The sequence below is a fragment of the Lepisosteus oculatus genome, chromosome 4 (assembly GCF_040954835.1).
Source record: "Lepisosteus oculatus isolate fLepOcu1 chromosome 4, fLepOcu1.hap2, whole genome shotgun sequence".
Lineage (NCBI taxonomy): Eukaryota > Metazoa > Chordata > Actinopteri > Semionotiformes > Lepisosteidae > Lepisosteus > Lepisosteus oculatus.
This window is the reverse complement of record NC_090699.1, coordinates 39,035,855-39,057,480: the sequence shown is the minus strand read 5'-3', so window position 1 is coordinate 39,057,480 and position 21,626 is coordinate 39,035,855. Positions and strand designations below refer to the sequence as shown.

The window sequence follows — 21,626 nt, the reverse complement described above, 5'->3', positions numbered from 1 at the left end:
TACAATGGATTCTGAGGATAAGAAACTCATGTATTTTTATTTGACTGGGAATCTGTAGACTTGTGGAGATTTTCTTTACCCCATTAGCTCGTGTTTAATTTAGTTGCCCAATTCTTGCCGTAAAAGGCTTTCATGATATTGTATCTGTTGGCACTTTGAGGGATAAACCAGAGGCCTTTCATACATGCATCGGGATCTTTCTATCTCTTAAGGAAATGTGCTCCAGAGGAAGGTGCTTTATTGAGTAACGTGTGAGAGAGAAGAGTGATTGTTTTTCCGGTGTGGCCCATCGGAACGGCTGCCTCGCGTGTTTTATAGTTGTACAGGCTCCATCTCACTGCACGTTTTAAACCCGGGACCTCCCTCTCTCAAGGTCCTGCTTGACTGCACTGCCTGTGATGCCTTTTGTGAGTCAGACCTGCAAGTACATAAACAACATAAATACACATGAACGTAAGCTGCTAGGCTGCTAAGCGAGAAGACTGAGCACAAACATTAGGCCTTTTGTTTGAGACAGCGGCAGGAAAGAAAAAGCTCTCAACAGTTCTCATGCTGAATTTGAAAGCCTTGCTGTTGGAGGCCTTCCTGCAGGGCGGTGTCAAGCCAAGCTCTCAGACTCTCCTGGTAAACGGGTTGAAATTGGTGGGCCTGTTTCACAAGCTGTTGTTCTGAAGAGCTTTATTAATTAATTATTTTATGTTTTGTCTCCAAAAGTCTATTAAAGCTAGTGAAACGGAAACACTGGGTGTTATTTGATTCAATTACAATAAGAGAAAGGAAGAGTGATTCCCATTGTCAGAAAAAGTTGTGCTGAAATACTCACATAATTAGCTGTAGTAGGCAGCTGTAGCTTCTGTGATGTACTTCATGTATTTAATATAACAAATAGAAATGATATATGTTTAGGAAAAAGATTCAGTAAAAGCATTTACCAACATTTTGATGTATAAAGACAGTGACTAAATGCAAACAGTTGGCAGCTGTAGTCCTCGTTTTTCAGTATATGCATTGTGCACTTTTTCTTTTTTTAGAAAAGGATAGATATTGCATTTTGTTTAATTTAAATGTTAGATGCACAGTTTTATAATTTTAAAAACATGGACCTTTCTGTTTATTGTATGTATGTCTGTTTATATTTCATTATATACAGCATTTTGGTATATTTTTATATGTAATATAAAAACATATGGACCGAATTCAATATGAATTTCATACCAAATGAGTCTGAATTAAGGGCAGTTGATTATGGTTTTCCTCAAAACTAAATAATATCAGTGCATATAATCATAAATACTACTGAAAGCAACTCCATGCTAAATGATTAGTATGATTAGTTGAAACTCAGAGATGTGGAAAGTGGCCTAAAAGTTTGCATTAATGAAAATTGCTAGTAGATTATTAAGTCATTATATGTAATTAAGATCACTTATCATGCTTTTTTTGTGCATGAGTGTGTAAACCAGTGCAAAAGATATCAATATCTTCATTATATGAATGAATTGTCAGTATATTGTCAATATATTCATTGATGTGGTGCAGTTTTCAAAATATGGAACCAACCTTACCAGATGCAATAATATGTTGAAAAAATATATATTCTAAGACTCAGCACATGTTTTCTTATTAACTGAACTGTTATTAAATCCTCTGTGATATTGTCCTGTTTTTCCACTGTTGGGTTGGGTTATTTGTTGGGTTTCATGAAATTATGGAGGGTTTATGCTTTTTGTTAAGCTACAGGTACAGTAAATGAAAATCAGGGCCTAGCCAATCTCTTGTTGAAAGGTTTATTTAACCTCCTATTTCTTTCAGGGGGTGCAGGGACATAATCTTAAGGAAAGTTCTGTGAATTTGTTTTAGGAACATACTATAAAAAAGGTACACACAAGTGGTGGCCATTCTAGTTACTCTTGTAAAGTCTTGGTACTTTGCAACTATGTGACCTGTGGATCTTGTGCAGCCCTTTTGTATTGGAGACTGGTAACTTTGGGTTGTGTGGCCATGATTCGTTAGAAGCACCGACTCCTTTCAGCACCTCGTTATCCCCATTACAAATATCTCCACTACTCATGTACATCTTCAGTTTCTCTTAAGGGTGCAGCTCATATAATGTGTCTAACTGGGTGTTTATTCCTCTTCTTAGCAGGAAACCAGTGCATGGCCAGTGAGATAATTTTTTTGTATTTCTCTTTAAATATGTCAATTGCACATACAGTAGGTGCAAAGGACATGCACAAGATGCTATTCTACAGTGTTAGTTATTGTTAGGGGAAGGGTAGGTGTGCTTGGAACTTATTTCTTTTTATGTAATGGTTGAATTTTGAACACGCTGTATAAAATATTTAATGAGTATATTCATCCACTAAAGATGGAGAGAGAAAATGATTCACTGATTATTTTCTTCCAATAAAACTTTAATCAATGGCTTCTGAATGAAGCAATATAGTTAGAAATATTTGAGCTGTCACTGAATCACAATCAGTAGTAAAGGCTGGACTTAAATGACATTTAATGGCTAAATAATTTTCACAGAAGTTAAAAATATACTTTTTATTTAAAAGGGGATTTTTCAGGCACAATATAGTACAGTATTTTTAAAACAACCACAGGAAATTGAAAATGGTTAACAGACACAGTGTGCTGTTATCCACAAGACCAGCCAGGGTCTGGCACCTGAGCTGCTTGCTGTATTTCTCATAAATAATTTAATGTTATTACTGATGAGTGCTTATATTATGTAAACAGTGTATTTGGGAGCTACTTATTAAAAGGAAAACTTAGCAGATAATGAAGTTGGCCTTTTTTTTAAAGATATAAATTAGAGACCCTAAGCTGCACACTTGGATTTAATGCTCCCACAGAGCATGTTAAAATTAAACAGATGCATACTAAAATCATATATAGAGAGAAACTGTTGCTTGTTTAATGGTAGATTCCTAATTAAAACATTAAAGAAAAGCTGTGATACCACTTAAGAGCATTTCCATCTCATCTATAATGTATTACAGGAGCAAGGAACCAGCAGCAGCTTAAAGAATTAGAGCTAGTTTTTCAGAGCATGTGATACACATTACGAAAAAATTGCAGTAACAATCAGTCAGAGATTTAACAGTTCTCCTAAGTAGGACTAAGTGGTTGAAAAGTTGGATTTCAGTCTGTTGGACCTGAAATAATTCTGTAATATTAATTAGAGAATTAATTATTTCTAGGTATCCTCAATAAGCTGGCAAAGTTATATTTGCCTAAAACATGTGTTGTAGAATTCATGGTGTAAATGTGAAAACATTTTCCCATAATTCTGTTTGTGTTTTTTTTATCTTGTTTTGCACTGAATGCTTTTTGTACACACAAACATTTTGACTCATATTACAATTTATGTGATTTTAGAACTAATGTAAGATGTCAAATAGTTTAGTGCTTTCATGTAGAAATTTAAAGCTGGTGTGCAATGTACTAAATGTACTTGTCTTTTATTTACACCTGGTAGCTTTAATTTTTCATCTCAGTTTGTGCTTTTCATTTTAATGTAATAAAAATCAATTAAATGCAATATTCAAAAATCCTCTCAACTCATTCAGCACCTGAAATCAGTTTTCTAATTGATTTCTTTACTGAAACAGCTGTCATTAGTCTAGTGTTTTCAGACCAATGTGCTATGAAGGTGTTGTATAACTTAAGGTTGGTTGCACATTGCATCAGCGAAGTCCCCAGTGATGTACACTGTTCTAATGCGACACTGGGTTGAACTGTGTGTGAGGTGAAATTACCAGCCTGAGAGGCAGTAGTTACTGACTTTGTTAGGGTGCCAGATGTAGCAAATGTGCTTGCGATGGTTCCTGGATAGGGAGGAAAGTCTGCAGTGCTTCATTTACATGCATTGCCACAAGGACCTGTACTGAGTTGGTTCTGAGTGATGTCAGGCTGATACCACCTGAGTCAAAGGACATTCTCCAGGATTAGTCTTCACCTGACTGAGGTTACTGTGTGACAGGAGTTTGCATACACCAGGGATCACGTAGGTTTTTAACAGCACGTGCAATGAAAGAGCTGTGTGCAATAAATGTCTAATAAGCCACAAATAAATTGTTAAAAAATAATTAAAACTATGTTGGCCTGCTCTGTAATTCTCTCCACCATGCTATCCAATGAAAGCTCTCTGGTGTAGAAAAGAAGAATTCACTTTCTTTATGTACTGCACTATTTTTAGTGTAGGCAGCCTATTGTTTTCACAAAAAAACTCTCATTCCATGCTGCTGCTAACATTTTTCACTCTTAAGTGTAAAGTCAAACATTGTAAAGGCATGGGAAGGTTTTGGCATGGTCTGGGGACTGTCTTGATGCAGTCAAGATCTTTTTGTCAGAAAATGGTTAATACTACCCCAAACTACACAAAGAAAAATGGGTTACAAAAGCTAATGTTTCTAGCCACCATCACCAGACATATAAATAAAACCAATCTCCTCCCGCAGGGCGCAGATCAATCTGTTATAGCTCTTTTTAAAACATGGAAGGCATTTCTTGCAAAACGTGCCATTTTCCTGGGACATTGACACCTCAAATCTCCTCTATTTCCAACACCTTAAAGAACTTTCAATACATTGCACAATTCATGTTGCTGAGCTTGAAGTGTACGTGAGAACTGGCATCAGACTTTTATGCCAGATTTCAGGATTTTCAACATTTTGGCCTATTTGTTTTTTCTTTCCTGATTAAAGCAGACAGCTTTGATACCAGCAATATGGAGTTTTCAGTGTTTCTGTGGATGGATGTTGAGGATTTTGAAATGCACTACAATACTACAATGTAGTTAGCTTGAAGTTCGATATTCACTTGATTTTCATTTTTTGGAACTTTAATAGCACCTTAATGAAGCCACCTAGAGATGTCAAACCTTGTGTTTTGTTGAGGGTGATTTGTGATTTTTTTCACAACTTTTACTTTAACATCTTAATGCCTATTTATTTTTGAGACATTTCAGATATTAATAACTGGAGGAAAATACATAGATTTCAAACCAATAATGTTTAAAAGATAATTTGATAATTATTTCAGCTTTTGGATCAACCTCTGTAAAACAGGTGTTTTAACACATGAAGTCAGTTTAGTCTACAGTATGTTATGCTTATTAATTAATTTTATATAATATAATATTTTATTACTATTTTTTTATTAATTAAAATGTAAGTAGGGCTATTATTGACATTACAAAATGTATCAATAGCACGCAAATCCTTAAGAACAAGTGCATGAGCTAACTGTTGGCACGCCCCTTCTGAAAGGTTGCCCACTCGGCATACCCCTGTACAAATCTAAAAATAGCCTTACCAGCTTATAAACTAGAAATATTTCACTGGATATTGTATTAATTTGGCTTTTTAAACTATTTGTAATGCTGTTACATAGTTTGTCATTCTTAAATTTTGCAGTGCAGTGTGTTTATTCTTTTGATAAATCAAGTTATGAGAGTAACATAACTTTTATAAGTAAACCTTTTGTGAGGAGCTATATAAAATGACAAGCTGAAAAAGCATAAGAACTGGGCAATACTACTTTTTAGCAGAGAACATTAAGAATCACTATTTTTATTTATAAAAGAAGCAGGGTGCATGGTACAATTTCACAGACAAGGCAATGTTTAGAAAGAAATCAGTAAAATAAGATCCTTTTTTATGTTGCACAAAACATTTCTTAAGGTTGTTTTCTTTCTTAGTGTTTTTAGCTAAATCATCCTGAACCGAGAACATGAGAACTCCCCAAGCCAAGCTTTTAAATGGAAAAGTTTTGAAAAGCCCTACAACATACCGTGTACCATCTTAATTTACAGATGTGGTGTCAGCATATTATTTTGGTGGTAGGGAGAACAAAAAGAACCCCAGTTATTCCTTCTTGCCCTTTTTGAAAACACCCAGCAACATGATCAGGGATAGACCAACTGGGGTCAGTCAGGCCTGTTCCTCATCTTCAATCTGAATTGATCTGAAAATGAAATAGCTCATTAGGAATTGATTTCAACCAGTTTAGATAAGCAGAGAGAGCCTTAGCCTGGCCCTGGAGGCTTTGGCTGCTGAAAGTTCACTCAGTGCCAGGTACAGAACAGCTCCACAGGCCATCAACTTTATTAGTGCAGAGATAAGCTGATTAAGCCTTGTCAATCAGAGGTGCCAGGAGCTCAATTGACAGTCCCTTCTTTTTTTTCTTTTTTTTGTAATAAATCATTGAAGCGACCAACAAAGCTTACAGACGTGCGGTAAGCAGCCCTGCAGTTGTCACCAAGCAAGACGTGAGGGCCCTATGATGATGTGACGACTATATTAAAGAGTACATCAATTTGTTTAGAGCGTTTTGATTTTTGCAGTGGTATTAAGAGAGGGGAGCATCGTTGGTACAGCTTTACTCGAAAGCAAAGTGTGATAGAATAAAAAAAAGTGAAAAAATAGTCGCTTTTGAAGCCTACCGTGGCTTTGAGACTTGCTGTGTCAGTCAATGGGTGCTGAAGTGTCCCTGTAACTGGTATGCTCTGATCTTTATCCCGTCTTATACCTACCTTAAGTACTGATAAACAGCAACAGAAATGTAGATTGGGATAGACTGCATTTAGCCTGTGTTAATGGCAAAGTATACTACTTATTACATGTAGTTAATTTTTCTATTTGTACTTTCTCACTCTGAAACACTCTGGAAAAAAATAGCCATACATTTGACTCTATGTTAGGTGAGATTAATTTTGAGGTTGCATTGTTCTAATTTAAAAATTAGAACCAAATTGCTATTTAAAAAGTTTATTTACTTTGAACTCTTTTTATATGATATTTTGGTCTCACATTAGCGTTCGTTCAAAAGAAAGCACTTTTAGGAAGAGCAATTACAAGAAATGAGGAAAGAGCACATCCTCCCCACACATTATATAAATAATCTGTTTTCTTTTTGAAATAAAATTGAATTAAAGAGTTGGCAATGAGCTATGGCTTTTGCTTTACAAAGTATGTCCCACATGTACCTTTGATTTATCAATTTATCCTTTGATGCATCCAGTGTTTCCTAATGTGATTTAAAAAGGTGCTCTGCCAGTTGCATGAAGTTGATGTCTGATTACCTAAGTCTGTGTCTGTCTTTTTGTCAGAAAGTTTTGTTTGTCTACATTTTGTATTCCGTGTAGTGAAGTGTGTGATTTGTATTAAGCTGCTCTCCTAACATTGGGCATGTTCCTGTCTTCTATCTTTATTTTTAATTTTAATATTAATTTAATAGGACTTAGCTGCAAATACTGGTAGTATCCCTGGACAGGAAAAGCCTTAGATAAAAAATTTAAACAAGATCCATTAAATCTAATATAATTGACAGAAGCCTAAGGGTTTGACAGAGTCTTGAGGTGAAACCAACAGAGTAATGAAGTTTTTTATATATATTTATATTACATGTCTGTAATTCAGTTTTTTCTGCATCAGTATACTTGTATATGAGTTCTCTATCATTAAATTTTACTCTCAGAAAATTGTATCCATCATGTCCATGACACAACAATGATTATTGTATAATTACAGTAATAAGTGAAAATATGTAATTCATACATACATTTATGTAAATGTAAAAGTTAGATTTTACTACAAAAAAGTCCAGTTATTATTTTTTGTCCTGCTTTGTAAAGTATTATTATTTTTTGCATCATTGTTTTTTTACACAGAAGTAAACCTCAGAATTAAATTAAACATTTAAGCAATATATGTGGTTTTTCTTAATGATTGTAAATACCTTTAGTTTTAAACATGAACAAGTGAGTGTTTGAGTAATTATCAGTACCTTTCTAGTTTTTATGTCAGTTTTGAAGAAGTATGTCCATGATATACAGTGTACATTATAAACTTAATTTGATTAATTTCGCTACAGTATTTGGTAAATTTATATTTAGGAAAATAAAATGTGAAAAAATATTAATTAAACATCTCACATTAATTACACAATTAAAATATAAATTACAAAAATCATATCTGTTAAGATTTAAAAATAATTATTATTATATATTAGTGCTAGATCTACATAAATGAATGAGTGTAAAAACTAAGGTACATTTTGAGAAAACTGAAAATTACAAAAATCTTTTTATTCTGCTTTCGTACTTGCAAAATTAAACTTTCATAAAGAGTATTTGGAAAACAAGGGAATTTAATCTTCATCTTGTAAAGTTACTTAATTGCATTATTAAAATGGAAATACGACTTCACTCATCTCTTAAATGTTCACTTATAGGCAGACGTAAGTTTATCGATACACGTATGTATATATGTATTGTGTGTGTATGTTTTAAACTTTTTGCCCCCATAAACCCCCCCGAGGGTGAACTGTTTATCGCAAAGTCCCTGTCAGATGAAAGAAAATGTAATAATAATTTTTCTCCCTAATCGGGCCTTGTCAGCAAGGTGTCTTATCGTGGAGAGTAAAATGACACCGATCCTATCGAAGAGACTGAGTCCGTGTCAGCGCCTTCCCCAATCACAGCGACTCAGCCTCCATATCTAGTGCCACCACAAACGGCGAGTGCCGCTTTTTTCATCTGGACTTCAAAAACCGAGCGAGTCATTAAAATTGCACCCGCGTACAGCTGCAGGGATCAGCCACACTAGCGCAAAATGGGATGTGGGAAAAGTGTCTCGCTAAATGTGCTAATTCTGCCATCACATGTTCACGGCTTAATTTTAATCGGTGAGTTGGGGGGGGAATAAGAAAGCCACACATTGCAATAAATCGGCATTATCTTTGACACCGTAGGACTCAGCTGGTCTGCGGATTTAGTGGGTCGTTGGCAACAGTATATATTGTGACACACAAAGTATTTTTACGCTTGAAATGTGGTAGCTAAGGTGCAATCTCTGGTTTAGTCTATACAGACAAAGAACGGGGCTCACACAATGGTGAGCCAGCATACGAACACTTTATGCCAGAACCAACGGAACACTAGACTCAATAGCATTTATGAGCCTGAATTCAGCATTATAATATTAGCTCGAGTTAAGTGGAATTGCCGAGTGTTATTTCAGGCAGCAAATAGAAAGATTTTTTGACTAAGCAAAAAACAAAACAGGTTGCTAGCCTGAAATTTAAATTGTAAAGATTTTGTTTGGTTTGACAATCTGTTTTTATTCCATCAACTCAGTAATCAACACACTATATCAGCTACTTCTATTTTTCTATTCTTTTATTGTATCTGAACACTCAAAGTAAAATGACCTGCACTTCTCAGATATAGTTTAGTATCAGGCGATGCTTCTGCATTAAAGTCTTGTTATTCTGCTTTGCGTAACATCTGAGTACTTATACATTGCCACATACATTGTGCAATGGCTATGAAGCAAGTGCTTTGGATGTATATCCTACTTAAATACTCACCTCACAAAATCAGAATGGCTTTGGTCGGACTATTAGCCTTAACTAAGTATGGGATTAATTTCAACAGACATCTCTAGAAAATGAACAGGTTGTAAAGCTTAAGTAAAGATTATCAGAGAAGTCCTCTCTAATGAAAGTTTCTTGTCAGTTTTTGTTGCATATTTAACTATGTGTTGCTGGGGGAGCAGGCCTCCAGTGGAAAGCCAAAATGTTTGTCACTGCAAAGAAAATCGCTCCACAGAAACACTGTCTTATAATCATGCCAGTACAGAAGAGTCTTCTTCAAGGAAAAAAAAACCAAATCAATCAAATGCTCAAATGCTTATTTCTCTTCTCTAAAGGTGTCAGAAATAAATAAGCCGCTTTGTCCCCCCTACAAAATAACAGCTGTAATGACCTTTGGCTGACATGCGGAGTGAAAAGAAAAAATAACTCGCCTCAATTCTGTTTAATAAAGTGTTTTAGAAGGAAATGGGAGACAAAAGGAAGAAGTGGAACCCCATGGGCACTTCCTTATTGGCGCATTAAAGAGCTGACAGATCTAAGACAGTGAAATTCAAAATGAACTGAAATGAACCAAAGGAAAGGCGAAATATACGCGGTTATCACTTCGGGATTCAGATCATAAATGTTAATCATGTGATGAAAATGACACACCACTGACAGTAGATTGATAGCAGTTAAAGTACATAATTAAATAACGAGAGGGGGGAAATGAACACATGCGGTGGGGATGAGATGCACAGGACAGCGTGGCTTGGGAAGGAAAGGTGTGCACAGCTTTGGTATGACACCCATCTAATTATTCCGCAGTGCTTCACTCATTACCTCTGTGTTTTTCTGTCCTCAGGTGAATTCTCGTCATTATTTCATTATCTCTAAAGTTATCACATCACTGTATTTTGGAAGGCAGATTTAAGATTATTTTTTTTGTAGAAAAACAAATGTTTTTCCTCTTATTATTATTATTATTTTTGCTGTACATTTTGGTGTAGTTAGTCATTTGCGACTTTTGTTCCCGATCTTTATGTGCAAGCAGAATTATGAGGTGCTGTAATCCTGTCGACTACATGGTGTCCTGTCATTTTTTTTTTATTTAAGTCACTGTTATTTGGGGCCTATCTGTCAGGTCTGATAGGCAATCTGTCAGCCATTGAATATCACAACAGTTTTACCTCCAGCCTACTTCCCTGCTTTTTGTAGCTCTTGCTGGATATTCTCTTTTCCTCTGGAACCTGAACCATCTTGCCAGGGAATGGCGCTTGTTTCCTGTACTTTGCTCGGACCTGTGGCCTGTTAAACAGCCTCCCTCTTCACGCCTTCAGCCAGTCGCCTGCACAGCCCGTTTGGAGGCTGGGGCAGATGAAAGCCTGGGCTGGAAAGTCAGCTGGTTTGTCCATCTGTCAGTCAGCAGGACAGCACCACTGCTGTCAGGGAGCCAGTTGGTCCATCAGCATGAATGGCATCGGGTCTGAAATGACACACCAAAGTTAAACCTATCTGAAATTGGCTTCGTTTGGCACTGTAAGAAAATGGTTATGAGTATGCATTTGAGGGGAATCAGATCAACGTTATGTAAAATTAATGCTGGAGTATTTCTTATTGAAAAGACATTTATGTTAAAATATATATGTCAATTTTTGTACACATGAATATATGCATTTACAGCATATATGCATTCGAAAACAAGTAATGTGTATATGCAGAGATAATATATACCCAGGTTTTTTATTAAGTTAATTAAGTTAATTTTTTAAACTTTTTTGTTATCATGTGAAAATCAGAAACAAGTCCTTCATTCTTTTAATTTTCTTTTTCTAATTATTTACTTCTACTTTGTAAATGAGGCCTTGTTCTCAGTTGACTCATATGGTTAATATAAAGGCTTATTTCTTCTGAATTTCTCTTCTTATTTGCAAAAACAGTTATTTTTCTTGTATGCATATTTTGTGACCAACGTATTCTATTCCTTTTCAACCAGATCCTTGTTACCTGAAAGTCTTGAATTGTTTTTTTCTTAACAATACAGCTTCAAACACTTAAATATAATTTACTTTCTCTGGACGTAAGGTGTGCTTTAATTATCTGAGCATCTTTGTGGACTGCCTCCTGCTGCATATTTCCTAATTTTGAAATGGAGTAATTTAAATAATCACATATTGCCTGTATGCATCTCAAACTTTTGAAATCTTGAAGCTTGATCCTAGAAATGAAAGTGCAGTATTATATTTCACAGATAGGCTGTGCCCTTGAGCCATTGTAGGAGGAAATTAGGCTCTCCGGCAACAATCTTTAAAAAAGAAAGCTTTGGGTCCATTCACACTGCAGCACTGTGTTTAAAATCATGGCTATTTCCATGAAGATGATTCCTGAAAAGAAACATAACATTTATTTCTCTACCAATAATAGACCTTTGTTTGCTGTTCCAAGCCTGATGAGACTATGAATATAACTTTCTGTTTGTTTATTGTGTGTAGAGCATCATCATTTCTTCTTTCATCATTTTCCCTCAGCAGTACCTTATAATAGTGACAAGTTTACCATAGTAATTTTCTCCTGTCCAGAAATATACAAATGAGGTTCCTCTTGACTATTGCAGGACTTCAATGCAAGCGCAAGCTTACACTACCTTTGTAGTTCTGGTAGTTTTTAGGGTCAGTTTCACTGAATTTTAAAGAACAAGACTGGTGTTACTGATGCATGAAAACACAGAATCTCCTTCTCTGATCATAGATTAAAGCTGTAAGTTTATATAAAACCTGTAAAGGTTAATTTAACTGCACATGCAGATGTTGTTGTTTTAAATGTATACAGTGCTCCAGTAAATTTCTAACCTTACGAATTACTAACTTAAAACAAACCATACATCTCTAACATTGATCTGTATGTGATTGTTGTGGAGGATGTAACAAAGATTCAAGTTTCAAATTTCATCAGATATAATCACTCTCTATATATTTTTTATAATAATCTAACAAAAGACATAATCTGCAAACTGCATTACCGATTCTTGGTGTGCATTTGGTATTTTAAAAACATTAAATTGAGTTTAACCCCAAACAAATATGATCCATGTGTCCATTTATCTGCCTGTTTAGATGGTATATTACATTCAGCAGAGACAAAAGTCAGCTAGTATAAAATAGATGTGAAGTGTTGCACCTTTTTCACTTATCTTCCCCCTCAGCAATATAATCAGTTCTTTAAAAATCTCTATGTGCTCTATAGAAAGCATTTGTAGCAGTAGTAAAAATTTAAAAGGGTATGGTGGTATATGAATGAACCCAAGTTTTGAACATAAATTGTGATGTTATATTGTCAGCACTCTAAATTGATGTGCTTCAAACAATTCAGCATAGCATTTCTAAACTTTGGTATTTTCCATAAATCCATAAGTCAACTGGAGCACTAATCCTATGGTATTTGTGAACTTTAAAGACGTTATAACAAACAAAGATGAAGATCCCCTTTCAGAATGTTGAAGCTTTTTAATGTTATTAAGGGAAATTGGTTTCAAACATTATCATCATTATGTTATAAAAATAAAAAAATGCTTACATGGTTAGCAAATATGAGATAAAGAAATGAGCAGAATTCACTGACTAGGTTTGGTCAATTTTTAGCATTTTTTTTATGCTGGGATAATTTGTTTAGGGCTTCGGAGAGAATGAATGACTAGAATGATTCTTTACATCAAGGATGGGCAGCCCCGGTCCAGCAGGGACTGACTGATCAGACCGACTGATATGTCAGTCTTGTCTTGTCAAAGCACTATCACTCAAAGAGCTGGGAGAAGTTGTTCATCGGTCCCGTTAAACCTCTAATAAGGTGATCTAGGTCATCAAGAGAGCAGTTGGATTGAAACCTCAATCCAGACACCCTGGCCATCCAGGACTAGGATTGCTTATCCCTGTCCTAGGCCAGATGGACTGTTGCTGTAGCTCAGATGTACAGTGTAAACCTTAGGGGGTCCTGTATTTATCCTGCACAGTTGTGAAATACATTTGTCAGGTTTTACCTCAATAATATTGTTAGCAAGGGGTGCTATAACTACAGTAGCATCTGCCACACTAGGAAGACTCCTTTAGGAAAAATACAAAATGCAAGTGTGGATTTACGTCTGAAAATTTTTGGAAGCAATGCATAACGTCAGCATTTGCTGGCAATTGAAACTCCACCATTGTTGCAAAACTGTAAGATTTTGTAATGGGTTAAGAAGTTTCTGTTTTTCCTCCCGGCAGGTAGTTCTGTGGAAATGTACTTTTTCTGCATTTTTGCATTACAGTGCTACGAATGTAATAATGAAGTTCAACCCCAATCTGAGGTTATGAGCACAATGAGCGAAGCATATGAAGTTTTCTCTTTTAAAGGGGTTCTTAAGGCCTTGGTAGTATGTCGATTGCCTCTAATGCACAATGCAGTTGTTTTCTATCTGCATTTCACTAAAAGATCTACTGCATGTAAACTGGAATTGCAATAACAACTGATGTGGGAAAGGCACTTCCTTCAAGATTATTACCTATCTAATCATATTAGTATCTAACTTTCTGGTAAGGTTTGCCTCTGTATGTATGTTTGAACCTGAAAATAATTTTATAGTTTTTTTACTTCACTCCTCTGATGCCAGCAGAGCTCTTAATAAATTAAGTGCCTGGAAATTTCAGTTTTATTAGAGTTTTTTTGGATTGCACAGCATTGACATAAATTCTGGCTGACCCATGGCTAGCTCACCACAGCGTATTTGTTTGGCATTTTGTGCCGAGAGACTGTATGTTGGATAATTATGCTCTTGGGCTTTCTCTCATCCTGTGGAGAATTCCTTACTCATATGCACTTAGAAAAATTTAAATACAAAGAAAAATGATTAAGATCAGTACATGTACACATACAGAGATGCACACTGGTTTTGTACTGAAAGTATCTGAGACTTGCTGCTTAAAACCTGTCAGATGGCAGCTTCTTTCGATGTGTCACAAAAAAGTGTTTAACTTGAATTAGGACTTTCTATCACAAGGGTTTTGGCAGTGGCTCCATTTGGGTTCCCCTACAAAAACAATTATTTGCATTGTGGATTACATTGATTGAAAGTTTCTCCTTAGGCACCATCATTTTTGTTTCTTGTGTCATGTTAACATTATTATTTTTTGTTCCCCCTCTCTTGAGTATTTAAATTATTTAAAGAAATCTAGTTCACATTAAAATATTGGTATATTTTTGTTGTGTCTTTCACACAGCCCTTCGCTTGTCAGACTCTAACACAATCAACAAAGATTATTGCAAAATTAATAATAAAAATCTGCAGAAGAATATTAATAAGACAGTGACACAGAAACAAATTTAAGATCAGGATAGAAAGAATGTTTGTTTAACTAATCACATTTCATGCTGCTAAGATTGTTTTTAAAGATGAATGTCATGTTGTAAACCGCAGAGAAAAGCATTTTGCTAGCAAAACTGGATAAAAGTTTATGTTTAAGTTTTTATTACACTGGCGATATGACTTACTTAAAGCGGTGTACAGAACATTAGAACTTTTTCTCTTCTGTATATGTCTTAAAAGTATTTAACTGAAACTTAGTAATGTTAAGGTGTCTCTGTTGATGTCATTCAATTAAATTTAAATTACAATCTAACATTTAAGCAGAGATGGCCGCAAACACCCGCACAGAGAGCCGTATAGTGACTGCATAGTAAGGGTAATTAACAAAGAAAAAATTGAAATAATTGCAACTGAAATCTTAAGGTGTTAATAAAAGTTTAGTGAATCATAACTGCAATTAATAATGCAAATTGTTGTAAAGAAGGATCATAGAACACGTAAATGCCATTATGATTTCAATGGGGTTCAGTTGCTTGAATGCTCATTGGAGTTCAAAACATTTTGAGAGATCTATACAGGGCACAAGACAACCACCCAGCTATTTAAATATTGCTTTTGTTATGGCATTATTGTCTAATTATATTTTAGCTTCGTTCGTTTGTCCCTTCAAAACAGCAGACTGTTATTATTATTCCTAACTGTTAAAGAATGAACCGATCTTAATCATGTGACGTTTCACATATATACAGTATTTTGTTTTGAAAAATTAAATTAACTTACCCGAACAAGGAATTTTAGGGCCAATTTTAGCTACAGATATTTTTATTTTCTATTTTAATTGACCAGTTCCAAAAGAGAGCTTTAGAGGTGTTATGGGAGACCTTTTTTTAAAGAATTTAGATTGCCTGATATGTGTTCATAAACTTCAGATAGTTGAGAGACCAGGTTTGTCAAAGTCACAAATGTAACTTTCTGAAAGACCCATATATATCCTTGATTTAGATCAAGTATATGCAAGTCAAGATGAAGGAAGGCAGATACTCCACATTGAAGAGATTACGCCAAACTCACAAGAGGACAATAAATTAAGCATCTAATGTGGGTTGTCAGCTGACTTATTTCAGTTTCTCTTTTAAGAGGTAGTTTTGGGTGAACTTTTCAAATGTGTTTCTTTCATTTTTTCCCCAATTATTATTTAATTTTTTGATGGATATGGACTTACGAGTCAATGTTGTAATGCATGGCACCTGGATTAATTTGAGCACACACAGTCCCATGTCTGGCCAGGTTTTCCTTGAGGAACGCGGTGAACAGAAGGCCTTGTTAGAAGTGACACCTGAGCTTTTCCCTAACCGGGAGAACCTTCATGTCCTCTCCAGCCATGCTGTGTCCTAGTTTTCTGTGTGCCACGTTGAGAAGCTGTGCCTTTGATTTGAGCTATTAATACTTCCCCCCTCCACCCCAGTCCATGTTTATATATAAATTTCACAAACCAATAAGTAGTTAATACTCACTGAGACACTTCTGTCTGTGAAGATAGTGTAAGCATAATGTAGATCTCATAGATGCCAGGCACGTTTCTCCTTGGAACTCTGGTGTTTTCTTTTCACACATCAGTCTATTTTTGTGTTTCAGAAGTATTTCTCCTCAGAATTTCTGGAAATTGGTCTAATATCGAAAAAAACGTGTTTTTCTATTTGTGGCTTCTTTCTGTGAAGTGGTCAGAAAAGGAGAAGTTGAAAGTAGCTTTGTGACAAGACATTAACACAGGTACTTGGAATCCGGGCAGTATCCGTTTGAACCGCTAGATCTTCAAAATGTAAAGTTAAATACTGTAAGTACTAAACAGTGACCTTCCAAAACTAGGCACTATGTGGTAAATTTAGAATTTTTTTTTAGAAATTCTGACGAGTTTGTACTGTAAATATTCTAGCTTTACTCGCTATTTCTGTCAAATGAATCTATACAAAAATATTACCTACAGATCCTTTCCTTTGAAGATATCTTTTAGAACTTGTTAAGATAAAAAAACAACAACAGTGTACTGATAATTGACCTCAAATAGTGTAATTTTGAAAGAGAAAGTCACAGATGACTGATACCCAGTGGTGGTCTCTGAGGGTTCATTTAGTTACAACAATGAAATATGACAATATCACCATGCCAAGAGCAAAATATTTTCCAGTTTGAAGAAAACTATACTGGCTGTATGTTTTAAAGTAAACTGCAGTAGGTGTTTTCTTCTAGGACATCAATGCAGATGTTCTTGGGCACTTTGCTGAAGAAGATGCAAAGATGAAAATTCGCTTTTATCTTGAAATATCAGCATAATTGACCACATTAGTGAAGCTTTTGATGCAATGTGAAACAAACAGGGGACATTTTTAATAGCTGATGAATGTTGTCTTTCACAGCATCACAAAGCTTTCATGACAGCATTGTGACATATGGCTCTTACTCTGCATTCTACCCATTCATCCCCATGTTTGCAAACAACAACTGACATTCCCTAACAGGCACCTTAAACTGGAATACTTTGTTGAAAACTAAAGGTTTAAATTAAGTCTGGGAAAGAGCACATTTATTTTGGCAGGTTTGGCATGCTATGCTTTCAAAAATCTGCTTCTTCCTCAAGCTGGTGGAGGAAGTTTCACTCAAACTGCTGAATCTCCTGACAATAAAAAACTTGTTTGTTGAAAAAATATTTAACTAAATATATTTTTTTATTTGCAGTGTTATTTTGAAATTCCTGAATTAATATTCAGCCCAACTCAGATGGGAACCTTAGGTGTTTCTGTTAATTGTAGAACCAAGTGTCCCTGATCTCCCAGTCATGAAGAGTCTCAGACAGTATAATATAAGAAAGGTGACCAGTGACCATTTTGCGATTATTGTCATCATATAATAGGCCAGTGGTAGTGGCAAGAGGAGTTTGCGTCGTAAGCAATGAAAGAGAACCATGCAAACTGCCTTTGCAACTACTGCTGTACTGCTGCGCATCATTAATATCTGTTTAATTAATATCTCCTATCTGTTTTTATATTTAATAATCATTTAATCATAAAGGGGTTTATATATTGCGTGTAAAGTGTTCTATCATATGTAAAGTTGGAGAGAGACAGAAAATAAGTTATGTTGCCCATTTCTTCTTTGAACACCTACATAAATTATAGCTACAGGATGTGGAATCGCAGCATATATTTGTCTTTTTTCTGTGTTTGCTCCTGACAGAATTGTGGCCCTTTTTTAACACCTTTTTTTTTAACAAGGAGATGGACATAGCCTTTAAACTTTCTTACATGTCATCAAGAAACAAACAAACAAATAATAAGGAAGTGAAACCATTATATGTCTTTAATTGCCACAGCTTAGAGAGAACTGTCTTGCCAAAATTTCTGACCTTTTATGTTTTCCAGATGTGAAAAGTTCATTTTTTCCACCAGGTTCATTTTCACCATCACTTTTAATTTAGCTGCACCCATTGCTCTGTCTGTCAGTCATGAATTTCTGTGTATGTTACTTCATATCAAGTGTCTAACCAATTTGAATAATTACAGTGAGATTTTATTTAATGTATTTTTGTCATTGTTTAGCTGTGAGCTCCATTAATTAAGGAATGGTGTGTTTCTCTCACCTTTGTCGTCAATTTTAATTACTTTAGAGCAGTTCTAGGCTGGAGCCGGATTGCAAACAGTACACGAGGTGCTGGTAGGAGTATGTGTTGTACAACTGTGCCATTATGGCCCTGTCAGAGTTTGCCCTTTGCTAACAGGAGAGCCCATGGGAGAAATGTGGCCGCTTGAGAATAAACAAAACTATAACTAAAGTGTAACAGTAGCATCACTTTCCTCAGTGGAGTCAGAAGGCATAGCTTCTTAGCCAACTGTATTGCTGAAACGTAGCAGACTGTTCATTTCAGTAGAACATGCATTTGCGACATATCATGATTTCGACCGTTGATTGTAAGGTAATGAAAAGCTTAGCAAATGATATTGTGTGTTAAATAAATGAATAAAACAAAACACACAAAACAAATTGTCTTAAAAAACAGAATGTGATTCCTAATGCATTTGAAGATGATTTGAAAAACTGTGGTGGGTAGAAAGTTTTTAAAAAATAAGACAGTTTATTACATTGTAATGGCATTTTTAAAAAAAATGCCAGAGAAGTGAACATTCAAAGGGAAAAAAAAGTTTAACTTCAATATATTTTTTTGTCAGTTTGGGCCAATGTGGTCTGAAAACACTGCAGAAAAGTACACTGCTTCTTTAATACAAAGAGCATGCCTAATCAATTTTGAAGTTGCCTTGCTCTTACTGTATCGATCGGATTAAGTTGAAATGGGTTGGAGCAGGTGGGTGGCATGTGTTGCCGAGGTAACCAAACAATTATAGTATAGACATTTGTTTTTTTCAAAGGGGGTTCTCTGGGAATACATGAAGTACACCATAACTGCAGTTACGATCACTTCTGCCGTGTAAATTTATTGGACTAGTAAAAGAATCTTCAGCCACATCTGATGGCTAGAAAGTACTCCAAGTTGCAAGTTGGCTGTGAAATATACTTTTTATTGGTTTAAAATTGGGAAAAGAGTGTTTTTCTGGTTGGTGAAACCTTGTGTAAATCCCTTACTCCTGAAAAAGTCTGATCACAGGATTAGGTTTGTAAGAATAAATAAATTTACATTATGATATGGGTTAAATCTCATCCTCACTCCATTCGCCAGCATAAATTCCAAATGTACCTTCTGATGTCAACTGTTTACCAAAGAATCTTCTTGTATCTGTCTTAAACCTGATGGAAATTTGCCTTTAACATTTGGCTATGGAATTCGTTTAATACAATCTAGACCAGTGGTTCTCAAACTGTGGTACGCGTACCGGCAGTGATACGTGGCGTGCCGCCAGGTGGTACGCCAAATGACCCTGGAACTGTGTGGTGTGCGCTGAAAAATCGAGACGGGTTTTCATATTTTGTATTTTAATACGTGTTGAATACGCAGCCTACGTACTACGATACAGTGCACGCTAATACTTCAGTGGACACAAGAGATACTCTGTAATTCTATACCACTCTAGGAATGCGTGCTACGGATGCAAGTGACCAATTGTATTTAAAAAAAGCTACTGTATCTCCAGCAAATAGGGAGAAAGGAGAATGTGCGTGATTTTGGAACAATGCCAACGTTGTAAACACAGGAATGCATAGAAATACGTGCTACGAACGCAGGTCATCTTGTGAGCACACGAAAGTGTGATAACAGAAAAATATTTAAGAACTGTTCTAATTTGAGAAAAATACACCGAGCGTCTCTGTTTCGCTCCCATGCGCATTAAATAAAAACTTTAAATAAATAGGGAAATAAAAACGGAAACGCGGAAAAATGCAGGCTTGCAGATTGCTAAAGCAGGTAAGCTACACTATTTTTGAAGAACCTTATTTACCGTTGGCAAAAGAGCTGACACGTATTATGTGTGGAGAAAAAGCTGCTAAACAGCTTGACCTGCTGCCACCCTCCCCGTGAAAGCCACAGTCATTCATAGAATTATTGAAATGAAGGGTTATATCAAAAGTACACTCATAGAGCGCGTTAAGATGAGCAGATGTTTTATCACTGCAATTAGATGAGTCTGTAGTCGATTTGGTCAATTTGCTCTTTTACGTTAGATATGAGTTTGAGGGTATGTCCCATGAAGACTTTCTGTTCTGTAAACCGCTACCAACAGGAACTACAGGAGAGCAAATATTTCAGCTTCTGAATGAATATATTGGAGAGAATGGCCTCGACTGGATAAAATGCGTCTGAGTTTGTACAGACGGTGCTAGAGCAATGACAAGCCGACATTGCACGAATTAGAGAGGTTGCTCCAGAAATTAATGTACACATTACAACATCCACCACAAGTCCTTTGCTGTCAAAGAAAATGCCTGACGATTTAATATCTGTTAGACTCTGTTGTGAATTGTATCAAGGCTCCAAAAATTAATTCACCTATGCTTTGCTCAACTAAACAGGCTCACCCCTCTCACTGAAATGGTGCTTTTTTATTAGTTGTTGTTAATGTTTTTTTCTGTAAAACACTTTGAGAAGCCACCTTTAAAGGCGCTATATCAAATAAAGTTAATTATTATAATATTTATTATATGTATGTGTGAGTGTGTATGCGCGCGCGCTCATGTTGGTCATTGAGAATTTCTGGGGTTCCTATGAGATGATGACTTGTAGGTGGTACTTGGATGCTTTGGTTGGATTAGGGGTGGTACTTGGTCCAAAAAGTTTGAGAACCACTGATCTAGACTAAAGAGATTTTTTGGGATTCCCCATAGTTATGGTTCATTTTTAGATGATAAACCTTACATTAGGTATCTTAACGCTCCTGTCACGGACGTCCAAAGGGACTAACCGTGGGGAGCAGGAGAGCGGAAAAAGACCCATATGCGTAGCGGCGAGACGGGAAAAAGGCCCGGGCTCATTAGTGCAAAGAGTTCAGGAATGCCGTATAGAAACCTATGCCCTCAGGGAGCGGACGTGGGGCGCCCTGGTGCTAGGCGGGTCTCAGGACATCCGAACGTCAATGCTGAGCTAGAACAGAGTGCAAGACCCGGAAATATATAGCCCAAGGGAAAGAGAGGGACAGGAAGGACAGCAGACTGAAAACTAGGGACAGGACAGAGAAGGAGCGCCCTCTGGCTGCAGATGGCGTGACAGTTCCTTTCAAAACCAGATGACACAAAACAGGTTAACATTTCCTGTGCACATTTGTGTCAGGAAATGTACATAAGAGCATGTGACAAGACCAAACTATTTGTTCTAAGTCTTAAAGATGCCTAATAAATAATAAGATAAATATTAACTGATACACAGTTCAGTTCAACCAAAAAACAAACATGATTTTGTGTTGGGACAGACTTTAAGTAATTTCCT

The 21,626-nt window shown here is 35.9% G+C and overlaps 1 protein-coding gene across 6 annotated transcripts in view; it reads left to right on the top strand.

Annotated features, from left to right (window-relative positions):
- Positions 1-21,626, top strand: part of vti1a (vesicle transport through interaction with t-SNAREs 1A) — a 180,614-nt gene that overhangs the window by 44,108 nt on the left and 114,880 nt on the right. The gene's annotated exons all lie outside the window — the stretch shown is intronic.